The sequence below is a fragment of the Aotus nancymaae genome, unplaced genomic scaffold (genome assembly GCF_030222135.1).
Source record: "Aotus nancymaae isolate 86718 unplaced genomic scaffold, 86718_ANA_hifiasm-v0.15.2.pri h1tg000018l, whole genome shotgun sequence".
Lineage (NCBI taxonomy): Eukaryota > Metazoa > Chordata > Mammalia > Primates > Aotidae > Aotus > Aotus nancymaae.
This window is the reverse complement of record NW_026988430.1, coordinates 9,834,134-9,848,797: the sequence shown is the minus strand read 5'-3', so window position 1 is coordinate 9,848,797 and position 14,664 is coordinate 9,834,134.

The window sequence follows — 14,664 nt, the reverse complement described above, 5'->3', positions numbered from 1 at the left end:
GGGGAGTGTGATGGTCTTTTGATCTGTCAACGTGGCTAGGCTACAGTCTCTGGAGTTTCTTCTCCATCAGCGTGCAACAGCTTCTAGCCTGCCTTTCCTGATGAGGTGCTCTTACAGACTTTGAACTTGCCTAGTCGCCTCCCTCAATTGAGTAAGCCAACTCCTTGCCACAAGTATCTTAAATATCTACTGGTTCTTCTTTTCTGGTTGAACCCTGACTGATACAAATAATAATCCTAATATCAGCTATGCTAGAATTTGAGAAGATCACAAGGGAATAAATAAGAATGTTTGATGGAAAAGATATATTTATCATAAATATACAGCAAGTCCCTAACAATAAGACCTCAAAATATACAAAGCAATAGCTGACATACCTGTAGGGAGCAAAACATAAACCAACAACGGAAGCTGGAAATTCAACACACGCTATAGTCACACTGTGGTGTGCTGCCAGGATCCTCCTTCCAGGCTGAGGCATCCATTCCCACAGCTGCTGGCTGAGTAGCTGCTGATGGCTCACAGCTAAATATTTCCTTGGAAGTTGTCCTAGCTGCAGGGAGCTGCCTCTCACAAGTCATATCTTCTCCCCAGGGGAAGTCCATATCCAAAGAATGCTCAGTGCAGGGTTCAAAGACCTGGCTCCCTGTCTTCAACTTGCAGCCTGTATAAAGAGCCATCTTGGTTTAAGAATTCCCTGTGAAACCAACTGAGGCCTCTGTTGGAATCACATGGCATTTAAACCTATTCCTCTGTCCAGTTCTTCTTATATCACTCCTGCATAGGCATTTTTTCTAGAGAACGCTACCAAATAATTACCTTGCATGCAATTCTCCATCTCAGAATGTATTTCTAGGGAATCTGTCCTATAATAGTTGGTATCAGCAGTTGTTCCAGGAAAGCAAACTCTAAAATGATTTGTTTTTTGAGGTGGAGTCTTGCTCTGTTGCCCAGGCTGGAGTGCAGTGGCGCAGTCTCAGCTCACTGTAACCTCTGCCTCCTGGGTTCAAGCAATTCTCCCTGCCTCAGCCTCCTGAGTAGCTGGGATTATAGGCACCTGCCACTACACCCAGCTAATTTTTGTACTTTTTAGTAGAGACTGGGTTTTGCCATCTTGTCCAGGCTGTTCTTAAATTCCTAACCTCAGGTGATCCACCTGCCTTTGCCTCCCAAAGTCCTGGGATTACAGGCATGAGTCATAAAATGGAATTTTGAAGCTGAGTTACCTGCCACCTTGCTGACAATGAGGGAGGGCCCTATGACTTGTGAATGGCAGAGTAATGATAGCATATATCAGGTCATAGCAATATAGTTGTTAAAATTGTCAGTGGTGTTGAACTGGGGTGGAATATTGACAGAAGAGAATGCACTGGTGGATGCTACATCTCAGATCTTTATAACGTTAGGGGAAGTGATAAGTCTAGAGATGATGGAATTGAATGGCTATTATCAGCAGCTATTGACAATGAAAGGCTGATGGTGATTAGTAACAAATTTAAGGGAAAATGTGAGAATCAGAGGACTTCTTGAAGTCTGATAGTAAAACAGCCGAGAATCAGGCCCCAGGATGATATTGCTAGTACTCTAGCAATATAATAACTTCAGCTAAGATTGAATTCTAAATCCCAGCAAGTTTGCTATGCCAAGGTCAGGATCCTGATGGGAAAGAAGTAGAACTCTGAGATTTGGGATGCGGGCATTTGATTTATGCATGCAAACATCTCTAAACACCAATCCCTCTGAATTTCCTGGGCTTGTTAAAGTGGCCCAGTCCTCCAAGTCTAAAGCTAGGGCTCTGTCTTGCTGGAAGATGGTGCAGACAGAGGCCTCTACATTGCAATAAAACTCATGCCCCTCTCAGGATCTACCTACCCTTTCCTCTCCCTACCCCATCCACTAGACCAATAACTAGAATTAAGTTGCCAAGAAACCCAACAGGGGAAATTCTGGGTATAAGAGAGGAAAGAACCATCCTCTGAATTTACTACAGGCCCTAGTCTATATCTATCTGTAGGAACCAGGATAGCATGTATTGGACTGGATTCTGAGGATGCTGGATCAAGAACGTAGAACATATATTTGAATACCAGAGAGTTTACTGAAAAGGAACACACTCCTGGCCAGGCACAGTGGCTCAGGCCTATAATCTGAGCACTTTGCGAGGCCGAGGCCGGTGGATCACCTGAGGTCAGGAGTTGGAGACCAGCCTGGCCAACATGGTGAAACCCCATCTCTACTAAAACTACAAAAAATTAGCCAGGCGTGGTGATGGGCACCTGTAAAGCTAGCTAATCAGGAGGCTGAGACAGGAGAATCACTTGAACCTGGGAGGCAGAGGTTGCAGTGAGCCAAGATCATGCTATGGCACTCCAGCCTGGGCAACAAGAGTAAAATTTGTCTCAAAAATAAAAAAATAAAAAAGCACACTCCTGTGATACAGGATTTAAACACTCTGGTGAAGATGCCAGGAGATGGGGATTAGAGAAATACATGGCTCATGTTAAGCAGAAAATGTCAGAATTGCTTGACAAAAGGTAAAATAAGAGGTTAAAAGGCTCAGGGAACTGAGCATACTAGAATAGGTAGAGTATGTAAGGCTGAAATACTTACCAGCTGTCTGTTTCATCGGAAAGTCTGGAAGATCATCTGCTATGATAAAGAATGTGCTAGAGAGCGGCACCAGCATCATTATGAAACTCCGTGGTAGCTGTCCTCTGTAAGCTGAGGCTGACAGTAGGGGATTTGTTACAAGACTGGGGCTCCCTGAGGATGGCTCCAGAAATAAGGTGAGCTCAATTCACATAATGAGCAATATGATCAAAGTGGAAGATGCGGAGAGGAAAAGGGGAAGAGGTGCTTTATTTTCAGAGAACTTTCAAGGAGATTAACAGAATATGGTATCTCTAAAGACAAGATATGCGGGCAGACAACAGGGGAAGTAATCAGTCTATACAGTCAAGTGAAATAAAGGATGAATAAGCAAGAAACTGAGGCTAAGAAAATGTAGTGATCACTGGCCCCGTTTTCAGACCCAGAACCCATGACTGAAGAAGCCAAATCTCCAGAAGTCAGGACCTTATCGTACTACCATGCATATATTCGGTTATGATTTTCCCAGCCCCCTCCCACCCAAAGGTACCTATGGCCATTTACTTAGGTACATGGGGAAAAAGGGAGTACCAAGAAGTTTCAAGGCTGCTAGATAAAGGTTCTGAGTTGACATTGATACTTAGGGATCTGAGGCAACATGATGGCCTCTATGTTAGAATGGTGAAGTGTGGGAGCCAGGTAATCCATGAAAGTCTGTCTCATGGCAGGTCCACAGGATTCATTGCCCCATCCAGTGGTAATCCTCCAAGACCTTGAATGTATAATTGGAATGGATGTACTTATTGTTGGCAAACCAAATTAGTTCCCTGGCCTATAGGGTAAGAGCTACCAAAAAGGCCAAGTTGAATACTCTGAAACTACTTCCCTACCCCTTCCCTGGCCAAGACATAAGTCAAAAAGCATCACTTCCAGAGGGAATGGCAGAGATTCATGCCTCTTTCAATGACCTAAAGGGGACAGAGTGGTAGTCCTCATTGTGTCCCTATTTGATTCAACAGTCAGGCTCTTCTCAAACCCATATGGATTATGGAGGATGACAGTGGATTATTATAAAAGATCAAACAAGAATTTGCTCCAATTGCTTTGCTAGAACAAACTGAGACATCCTCAATTACATGGCATTCAGGCTTTGCTCTAGCAAGTGTGTTCATCTGCCAGGTGAGCAAGACATGCTAGGCAAGTTGGAGGCCTCGGTAAAAGACAAGTACTACGGATGGTGGAGATGGATCCTATACAATTTCAGGGGCCTCCTACAGCAGTAACATTTTAGGGGCATGCTAGTAATGCTCTCCAATATAAAGGGTGGATTGTTGTGTTTCACACTCCTATCTCTCCCTTTTTTTTTTTTTTGAGATAGAGTCTCACTCTGTCACCCAGGCTGGAGTATAGTGGCATGATCTTGGCTCACCGCAACCTCTGCCTCCTGGGTTTAAGCGATTCTCCTGTCTCAGCTTCCCGAGTAGCTGGGACTACAGGAGCATGCTACCACACTTGGCTAATTTTTGTATTTTTAGTAGAGACTGGGTTTCACTATGTTGGCCGGGCTGGTCTTGAACTCCTGACCTCGTGATTCACCCACCTCAGCCTCTCAAAGTGCTGGGACTACAGGCGTGATCCACTGCGCCCAGCCCATACTCCTACCTCTTAACAAGGCAGCACAATCCTTGATAAGACCTTTTGGGTTTCAATGGCAGAACATTCTAACTTGAGCAAGAATCATGACATGTAATGCTGTCAGTTCTGGGTGGGGCACAGAGCAGGAAAAGACTAGGCAGAAGGTCCAGGCTGTAATTCAAGCAGCACTTCCACCTGGGCCATATGACCCAGCAGCCATTATAGTAGTAGAGGTATCTGGGCTGGAAAAGATACCATGTGGAGTTTACGGCAAGCCCCACCATGTGAATCACAATATAGACCCTTTGGGTTATAGAACAGGTCTTGCCATCTTCAGCAGAGAATTATATGCCATTCAAAAATCAGCTCCTGGCATGACAATGGGTAAAGCACTTGACCGTGAAACATCATGTGACCTTGACCAGACCTGTTTATCATGAGCTAGTTTCCATTAGACGCTTTAAGTCATAAGGTCAAGCAAGTCTAGCAGTAATTCATAAATAGGATGGAAGTGGTGTCAGTGAGTTTGGGCATGTTTTAATATAGGTGTTATTATTATTTAAGTATAGTAAGTCCAATAGATCAGAAGATGACTGGCATTGAAAAGATAGTTTGTAATACAGATCCCAAGAGAAGAGGGTATACTGTGCCATGGAGATAGGGTTGGTCAGGAGGCAGAGGGTGGGAAACCATGGGCAAGAGCATTTATTGTGGTTTCTTTCCATGGGAAGGAATGATGAGGCATTGTAAGTGGATTCAGAATTGGCTGGTTTGAATAATTTTAGTGCGTTCTGGGGCATAGGTCTGTCAACAGTAGCCTGTTACTTAGGTGCAATGTGGGTTGAGGGAAGAAAAAGTGGGAAAGAGGAGTAATTATTTTTATTTTTTTGGTGCTGGAGTGATTAGGGGGATAGTGGCCCAGAGATAAAGAAGGTGGCTGGCGGTGTGGGCTCCAGACTGGTTGGTTTGCATTTGAAAAGTGCACTCACAGGCAAATTGTTATTTATTTCTAGGAATTGGCTAACCCTGGCAAGGGAAGTCCCTTCAAAGTCAGCATGGCTTCATATGTTAAAGCATCAGAATATAGAAAATAAAAGACATGGTTAACACAGGGCACAAGCAGGACCAAAGTGCATAAATAAGCTGCACAGGCAGATGGCCCAGCCTTTTATGGCATGATGGTGTGACATCTTCCTTCAGTGCACACCTATGATAATAGGAGAACCAGCTAATGGAGGAAGAAAAAGTCCAACCTTGGTTCATGGAAGAGTTGGCCCAATATGTGGGTACCAGCTGAAAACGAACTGCTCCTATATCACAGCTCTATTTGGGAGTGGCCTTGAAAGAAACTGATGAGAGGATATCCTTCCAATGGACAGAGCTTCTGGTGAACACCTGGGCATTTATTTTATGTAGAAAGAGAAGTGGATGGAAGTAAGGATACACACGAACAAAGATGGCTAGCTTGGATGGTTGGTCAAGGGGCTTAGAAGATTGAAAGACTGGAGGCAAGGAGGTCTGGGGAAAATGCAGGTGGATAGAGCCATATTAGGGAACATGAAGTGTGTCTTAGTCTGTCCTGTTCTGCTATGACAGAATATCACAGAGTGTGTAATTTATAATGAACAGAACTTTATTGGCTCATGGTTCTAGAGGCTTGGAAGTCCAATATCAAGTAGCCAGTATCTTGTGAGGGCCTTCTTGCTGCATCATCTCATGTCAGAAGAGCGAAGAGGGGGAGAGGGGATAAAAAGGGCTGAAGTTCTCCTTTGATAACAAGCCCACATTCATGATCACAGCATTGATCCATTCACTCTACTCTCAAACCTAATCACTTCTCATCAGGCCTCACCTCCCAACACTGTTGTTATTGGGGATTAATTTTCCAACATCATGCTTTTTGAGGGACACATTCAAACCATTGCAAGGTGTGACAATCTTTGTGTCATATGTTAATGTTCACCAGAGAGGATCCACTACAGAAGTATGAAACAACCAAGTAGCAGAAAGACTTATTCAGTTGTCATCAGCCCATCTCTGCCACTAGCTACTCGAGTGCTGGCACAATGCATGATAGAGTACCCATGGAAGAAGGCATGGAGGCTATGCATGGGTGGGTGTCCACATGCTCCCATTCTCCAAGGCTGATCTAACTATTGATTCTTTGAACACCCAACCTACTAGCAAGAGAAGATTGCTGAATGTCTGGTGCAGTATCATCACTGGAGGAGCCCATCAAGCTCAGTAGCAAGTTAATTACATGGGGCACTTTCCACTCTGGAAGGATCAGAGGTAGATCTTGACTGGAATAGACACATGTTTGGGATTCAAGTTTATCTGTTCTATCTGCAAAATCTTGGAAAGCAGTACTCTCCTAGAGTTCCAACGCAGGGTTCCAAGTAACATTCCTGTTATCTGGAGGGTTTCAAGAGACCAGGAATGGAGATCCCTAAACAAGAGAAAGACTATGATTTGAGTTCCAGTTCTGCTACATGCTCCCCATATGCTCTCAAATGAATCATTTAACCACTAACCCACTTCTGTTTTCTTCCCTTTTTTAGTTTAAATTTTTTATTTGTAATTGACAAATCATAATTGTATATAATTTATTGGGTACAAAATGATGCTTTGATATATGTATACATTGTGAAATGATTATATCAAGCTCATTAAAATATATCTTAGCTCACATATTTATCATTTATTGTGTGTGGGTGGGAATATTTAAAATACATTCTTTCAACAATTTGAAATATATCAGATGTTATTATTGTCTATGGTCACTATGTTGCACAATAGATCTTGAAAACTTATTTCTCTGGTCTAAGTGAAACTTTGTATCCTTTAGTCAACATCTCCCCATTTTCCCCATACCCCCGCCCTCAGCAACTGGAAGCCATCATTCTACTCTCTACTTCTGTGTTTGGCTTTTTTATATTCCACAAATAAGTGAGATCATGCAGTATTTGTCTTTTTAAGTGAGTTCAGCAGTATTTCTGTGCCTGGTTTATTTCAGTTAATGTAATGTCCTCCAGATTCATCCCTGTCATTGCAAATGACATAACTTCCTTCTTTCGAAAGGATGAATAGTATTCTATTGTGTATATATACCACTTTTTTTTTTTTTTGAGACGGAGTCTTGCTCTGTCACCAGGCTGGAGTGCAGTGGCATGATCTCGGCTTACTACAACATCTGCCTCCTGAGTTTAAGTGAATCTTCTGCCTGAGCCTCCTGAGCAGCTGGGACCACAAGCACACACCACCACACCCAGCCAATTTTTGTATTTTTAGTAGGGATGGGGTTTCACCATGTTGGCCAGGATGGTCTCGATCTCTTGACTTTGTGATCTCCTCGCCTCAGCCTCCCAAAGTGCTGGGATTACAGGTGTGAGTCACCACACCCGGCCACCACATTTCCTTTATCTGTTCATTTGTTGGTGAACACTAAGGTTGATTCCCTATCTTGGCTATTATGAATAATGCTTCAATGAACATGGGAATGCAGATATCTCTCCAACATACTAATTTCATTTCTCTTCTATGTATACCCAGAAATAAAATTCCTGGATCATATGCTAATTCTAGTTTTAGTTTTTTAAGGAACCTCCATACTGTTTTCTATAATATAATGGCTGTACTAATTTACATTCCAACCAACAGTGTACAAGGGTTTCCTTTTCTTCACGTCCTCACCAACATTTGCTATCTTTTTTCTTTTTGGTAATAGCCATTCTAACAGGTGTGAGGTGATATCTCATTGTGGTTTTAATTTTCATTTTCTTGATGATTAATGATGTTGAGTATATGTTCATAAATCTGTTGGTCATTTGCATATCTTCTTTTGAGAAATGTCTGTTCATGTCCTTTGCCCATTTTTAAGTTTTTTGTTGTTGCTGTTTTCTTGCAATTGAGTTGTTTTGAGTTCCTTATAAATTATGGATACTAATTCCTTTATCATATGTATGGTTTGCAAATACTTTCTCCCACTCTGTGGTTGCCTCTTCACTCTGTCAATTTTTTCCTTTGCTGTGCTGAGCTTTTTAGTTTGATGTAATCCAATTTTTCTATTTTTGCTTTTAATGTCTGTACTTTATGGGTCATAGCCAATAAATCACTGCCAGACCAATGTCATGGGACTTTTCTTCTATGTTTCTTCTAGAAGTTTTACAGTTTTAGATCTTACATCTAAGTCTTTAATCCACTTTGAGTTGATTTTTGTATATGATACAAGACAAGGAGACCCCCATTTATTTATTTATTTTTGAGATTGAGTCTCACTCTGTTGTCCAGGCTGGAGTGTAGTGGCATGATCTTGGCTCACTGCAACCTCCACCTCCCAGGTTCAAGTGATTCTCCTGCCTTAGCCTCCTGAGTAGCTGGGATTACAGGCGCACGCCACCATGTGTGGCTAATTTTCATATTTTTAGTAGAGATGAGGTTTTACCATGTTAGTCAGGCTGGTCTTGAACTCCTGACCCTGTGATCCACCCGCCTCAGCCTCCCAAAGTGCTGGGATTACAGGCGTGAGCCACTGCACCCAGCCAGGATATCTTTTTAAACTAAACTGCAAATGAAGGGAGAAATATTGTCTACGCTGCCTAATTTCACAGGTGTCTTAGGAAGATCAAATGGGATTCTGAAGTCAAGCAATTATGTTTCAGAGAGTGATAGAGTTGTAAAACCATCATTTTGCCACCGTTATAGTAAAAATAGATCAGGCAATAATCATCCATGGATGTGAAATGTTGGTGAGGTAGGAGGAAATTTTGTTGCAAAGCAGAATGTTTTCATGGGCTTAGTGTTTCTCTACAGACAGCTTACTAGTTACAGAGAGGGAAACAGTGATTAAATAACCTAGAAATTAGAGAAATCCTTGGTTGGTTGATCAAAATTGATATTACCAGTATAAGACTGTCTTTGTATTGTTATAAAGTAGTTTATAAAGAAAAGAGATTTATTTGGCTCACAATTCTGTAGGCTGTACAATAAGCATGGTGCCAACATCTGCTTCTGCTGAGGACCTCAGGCTGATTCCACTCATGACAGAAGGGAAAGGAAGCTAACATGTGCAGAGATCACATGGCTAGAGAAGAAGTGAGAGAGAGAGAGGAGGAAGTGTCAGGCTCTGTTGAAAACCAGCTGTCGGCCGGGCGAGGTGGCTCACACCTGTAATCCCAGCACTTTGGGAGGCCAAGGCGGGCAGATCACAAGGTCAGGACATAGAGACTATCCTGGCCAACATGGTGAAACCTTGTCTCTACTAAAATACAAAAAAAAAAAAAAAAAAAAAAAAATTAGCCAGGCGTGGTGGCACGCGCCTGTAGTCTCAGCTACTTGGGAGGCTAAGGCAGGAGAATCGCTTGAAGCCAGGAGGCAGAGGTTGCAGTGAGCGGAGATCACGCCATTGCACTCCAGCCTGGGTGACAGAGTGAGAATTCATTTCAAAACAAACAAACAAACAAAAAGAACAGCTGTCAAGAAAATCGATAGAGCCAGACTCACTCCCCCATCCCCTACCCAGGGAAGGGACTAATCAACACCTGAGGGCTCCACCTCCCACTGTTCCCCACCTCCAACACTGGGGATCAGATTTCAACAGGACATTTGAAGGCATCAAATATCCAAATCATAGCAGCTACAGACAGTAATTCTGTGCCTCCAAGTGTGAAACCCTGAGCAGGATACAAGATTACCTTGTATTTAAACCAAGAGAGAATAACCTGAACCTAATCTTGACAAAACATTAGATAACTGTGTAATGTGCTTTTAAAATACGAGGAGAATGAGGAAACAGTATACTAATGAAATGCAAATATCATACAGTAAATAAAAGATTGAATATATTCCAGACGAAAGGAGGTAAAGATACTTTGTAATTAAATGTCGTAACTGATTATAGACTAGATTCTATAATTGATGGGTTAAAAAGGACATTTTGAGTCATTTGGAAAATTACAAAAGGGCAGTAGAATGGTTGAAAGTATCGTACTAAGGTGAAAGTTATGGATGCTGATAACAATACTGTGATTATGTAAGAGAATATCGTAATTCTTAGGAAAACCCCTCAGATGTATTATATATTTGTGAATGGACATAACATATGTAACTCAAATAATTCAGGGGAAAATATTACGTGTGTGTGTGTGTGTATGTGTGTGTGTGTGTGTGTGTGTATCTTCTGAGAAAGGAGAGAGAAAGAGGCAGAGACAGAGAGAGAGAGAGAGAGAGCCAAGAGCACAAGCGAGTGACAGCACACAAGCTATTAAGTGACCATAAAAATGGAGAAAATATTAAAAATATGTGAATCTGGTAAGGAGTATATTAATTTCTTTGTACTATTCGTATTCTTGCAAACTCTGCACTGCATAACATCTTCATAATGCATTCTTAGGTACCTTAATTTTTTTCTTCCTTAAGTTTTCCCAGGATACAATTTCAATCTTATATTCAAAAAGGAAAAGTTAAAGAATGAAAACAAAAATAGGCACCTAGGGATGCATTAACAAGATACTGTATATGCAACAATTTTATGAAGGAAATTAGACAATTTTGAAAAACATTAAAGATTCCTTAAGTAATGGAGAGTAGAGCCTATATGGGAAAAATTTTAATGAGACCCTTAGTTCATAAAAACAACACAAAGGTGTGATAATGAAAATCATCCCATGCTCACACAAAGGCTGTGGACAGAAGCCTTTAGGGTAGGACAGGGCAATGTTTCTCCAGTAAGAATGTCATTCAGTCCCTTCACTCTGTAGTTCTTGTCTTCAGGGACTATGTATGCTGTGAACTGAATATGTGTGTCCCTCTAAATTCATATGTTGAAATCCTAAACTAGGTGACTAGGTCTTGGGGAGGTGACACCCTCATGAATGGGATTAGTGCTCTTATAGGAAGGGACAGGGGAGCCTCCTCTTTTTTTTTTTGAGACAGAGTTTTGCTCTTGTCCAGGATGGAGTGTAACGGCGCTACCTCGGCTCACGGCAACCTCCGCCTCCAGAGTTCAAGCGAGTCTCCTGCCTCAGCCTCCCAAGTAGCTCGGATTACAAGCACGCACCACCACACCCAGCTAATTTTGTATTTTTAGTAGAGATGGGATTTCTCCACGTTGGCCAGGCTGGTCTTGAATTCTCAACCTCAGGTGATCCACCTGCCTTGGCCTCCCAAAGTGCTGGGATTCCAGGTGTGAGCCACTGTGCCAGGCAACCTCCTCTTTCTTTTTCCCTCCCTTCCTCCCTGCCATTGAGGATAAAAGGAGAACAATGGCTGTCTGCAAACCAGGAAGAACATACTTACCTGACACCTGATCTGTTGGCACTTTGACCTTGAACTTCTCAGCCTCCAGATTGTGAGAAGTAAATATTTGTTGTCTAAGCTAGCCAGTCTTTGGTAATTTCCTACTGCAGCCGGAGCTGGCTAAGACAATGTGTATGTACTTCAGGGGGGACTTCATATGATAAGATTAGATGGAGGCTCAAGAGACAGACGTAGCCTTAGCCCAGCTCTTGAACCAGGGCTCAAGGTCAAAAAAACCCGTGAGATAACTGAGAGGTGAGGATACATGGGCTCAAAATATTCCCCAGCCTATGCTGAAGTGTGAGGTCCCCGGAGTCATGAGACTGAGTCAATGCATTTTCCTCTATGTCTTAGGTTGAGGGCATTAGTCTTCTGTATAGGTGAGGAGTTGAAGGCTCAGAGAGATGACCTGACTTAGCCAAGGTCAGTGAGTAAGGCAGAGCCAGGACCTGCACTCTGAGGATCTACTGCCAAGTGTAAACTGGTTTTTTGTTTTGCTTGCCCATACTTAAAACAAACGTGATGGTCTTGGAACCTGTTTCTCAGCTGGCAATAATTTATTCAATTGGAAAGGGAAGTAAATTAACAGGACTAATTAAAAGAAGGGTCAGCGGAAATGCTAGATGCTTAGCAGATTTTAAAATTCAAAGGGGCTTCTGGAAAATTCCCGCTGTAACGGTGAAAAATGGAAAGAATGCAACCGGAAGCTGGTGTAGAAGAGGAGGTTCTCCAGTCCCCAGCAGAGACAGGGCCTCACTTGTCCCAGCTCAAGTCCTGCTCCTCCCCTGTGGCCTCCTAGGCTTCACCTCCTGCCCTCCACTGGGAGTCAGAAGAAGGAAAGAAATAAAATTAAAGTGTAGATAAATGAAATAGAGAATAGAAAAACAGTAGAGGGATTTCATAAAATCAAAAGTTTTTTTCTAAAAGATCAACAACATTGGCAAACATTTACCTAGACTGATCAAGAAAAAAAGAGGAAAGAGTTTTAAAATAATGAAATTAGAGTTGAAAGTGGGAACATTACTATAAGTGCTACAGAAAGAAAAGGGATCATAATAGAATACTGCGAACAATGTACGCCAGCAAATCAGATAGCCCACATGAAAGGGACAGTCAATTTCAGAGAATTGGCGCCGGGTGGGCCACGGGGCCACCATCCACAGTGAGCGCTGTACAAAGTGCCTGTGCTGGGCCCCGACGCCGCCTGAGGGCGCCCGACCCCCGCCTTTTCTGCCCTGTGTGAGGCGCATGAGCGTTCCGTCTGCAGACTTGGACGCTAGTCCCGGGAGCAGACACCAGTTTCGTTCCCTCAGGGCCCACCCCGGAGGCGCCGCACGGCTTCGGACCACCCAGGGCCGCGTCGTCGCTGAGGAAACAGCCGTGATGGCCGAGGAGGGAGGAGCCAGTCCTAACCGATTGCCTAAGTTGTTACAGATGGCGCAGAGCCAGGGGCTGAGTTTTGTAAATCAGGTGTGTTCATTGAGCGAAATTTTCCCTCCGGAATATTCAGCATCTGAGGAGGCTCAGTTTGATTTTGGCTATCGCTGGCGCGGCGCGGGCTGCCGCCTGGGACCCTGCACCTGGGGAGGCCGAGGAGGATCCCTTGAGCCCAGGAGTTCCAGACCAGCCTGGGCAACACAGCGAGACCCCATCTCCAGAAAAAAGAAAGAAAAATGTGTCTGTCTCCAATCCAGTGGTGAAATTAGGATGTCTGTAATCTCTTAACAGCCTGGATTATACATTATTACTTTCTTTACATTTCTTTTTTGTTCATTTTCAAAATTGGAAAATATATTCACTTGTCTTGTTGAAGTCTGTCTTTAAATATACTTGCGGCGGGGCGTGGTGGCTCACGCCTGTAATCCCAGCACTTTGGGAGGCCGAGGTGGGCGGATCACGAGCTCAAGAGATCGAGACCATCCTGGCCAACTTGGTGAAACCTCATCTCTACTAAAAATACAAAAAAAATTTAGCCGGGCGTGGTTGCATGCGCCTGTGGTCCCAGCTACTCCGGAGGCTGAGGTGAAAGAATCGCTTGAACCCAGGAGGCAGAGGTTGCAGTGAGCCGAGCTTGCACCCCTGCACTCCAGCCTGGAGACAGAGCGAGGCTCCATCTCAAAAAAAAAAAAAAAACTTGCAAATTATGTTTTGCAAGATAAAGAAAAAAACTTTCTCTTTTTTTGTTTTTGTTTGTTTTAAGCAAGGGCAATGCAGGTCTACTTTTTTTGTCAGAATTTTTTGTTGGAAAGCTTATTTAATTTTCCACTTATCTCGAAATATCCCATATTAATAAGTTGCATAGAAATTTCTGATCTATTTGCACAAAGATGCTTTTGATTTTGGCCTAGTGTATTCTTTCATTCAGTATGATATACATTGTGTTCTATATGCATTATGATATATAAATATAAATGCATTATTTATACATGGGTATAGGATCAGTGTTGTTCGTTTGGGCTGGAAGTGCTCTGATTGCAGTTGCTTTGCCTGTCAGCACCACACAGATGGGAAAATCTCAGCTGGTAATTCCTGAGCACTGTCTACCCTGTATGGCCCTGCCACAGTCAGGTGAGTCCTTTGTGCCCCTATAGACACTAAAACATCCCAATAGGATCGAAGAGGGCAAGAGTCAGAGAAGGGACACGCACACTATCCAAGCATCTCTTTGCCTGACTTCTGAAGAACACAAGTGTGGACAGACTCCAGTTAGTACAGGCACAGAGAGAAAATCAGCTGACCCTGCAGCCATCTTCTGGGGTTATGAGTGAACTGAAGCAGAGATTCACTCCAGAGATTCCAGGGCAGCATGCCACTTATCTGGAAGAGGAAGCTGTACAAGTAAGTACACTTTTCCATGGAGTTTGGCATGGGGCAAAAAAGGGCAGACAGTTTCAGGGTACTCAGTGGAGGAAGTGGTTTATGTAGAAAACTGAAAATCAAACAACTCCATGCTTCCACAGCTGAGATGTCAGAGAAGCCTAGGAAAAAGAAAATTTCCCAACAGAGGTCACATTCCAATTGTGTTTAAGTCCCAAGAAAGGGACTTAAAATACTCATTGGATTAAAATACCTGGGTAGTGCTGGGCGCAGTGGCTCATGCCTGTAATCTCAGCACTTTGGGAGGCTGAGGGGGGCGAATCACTT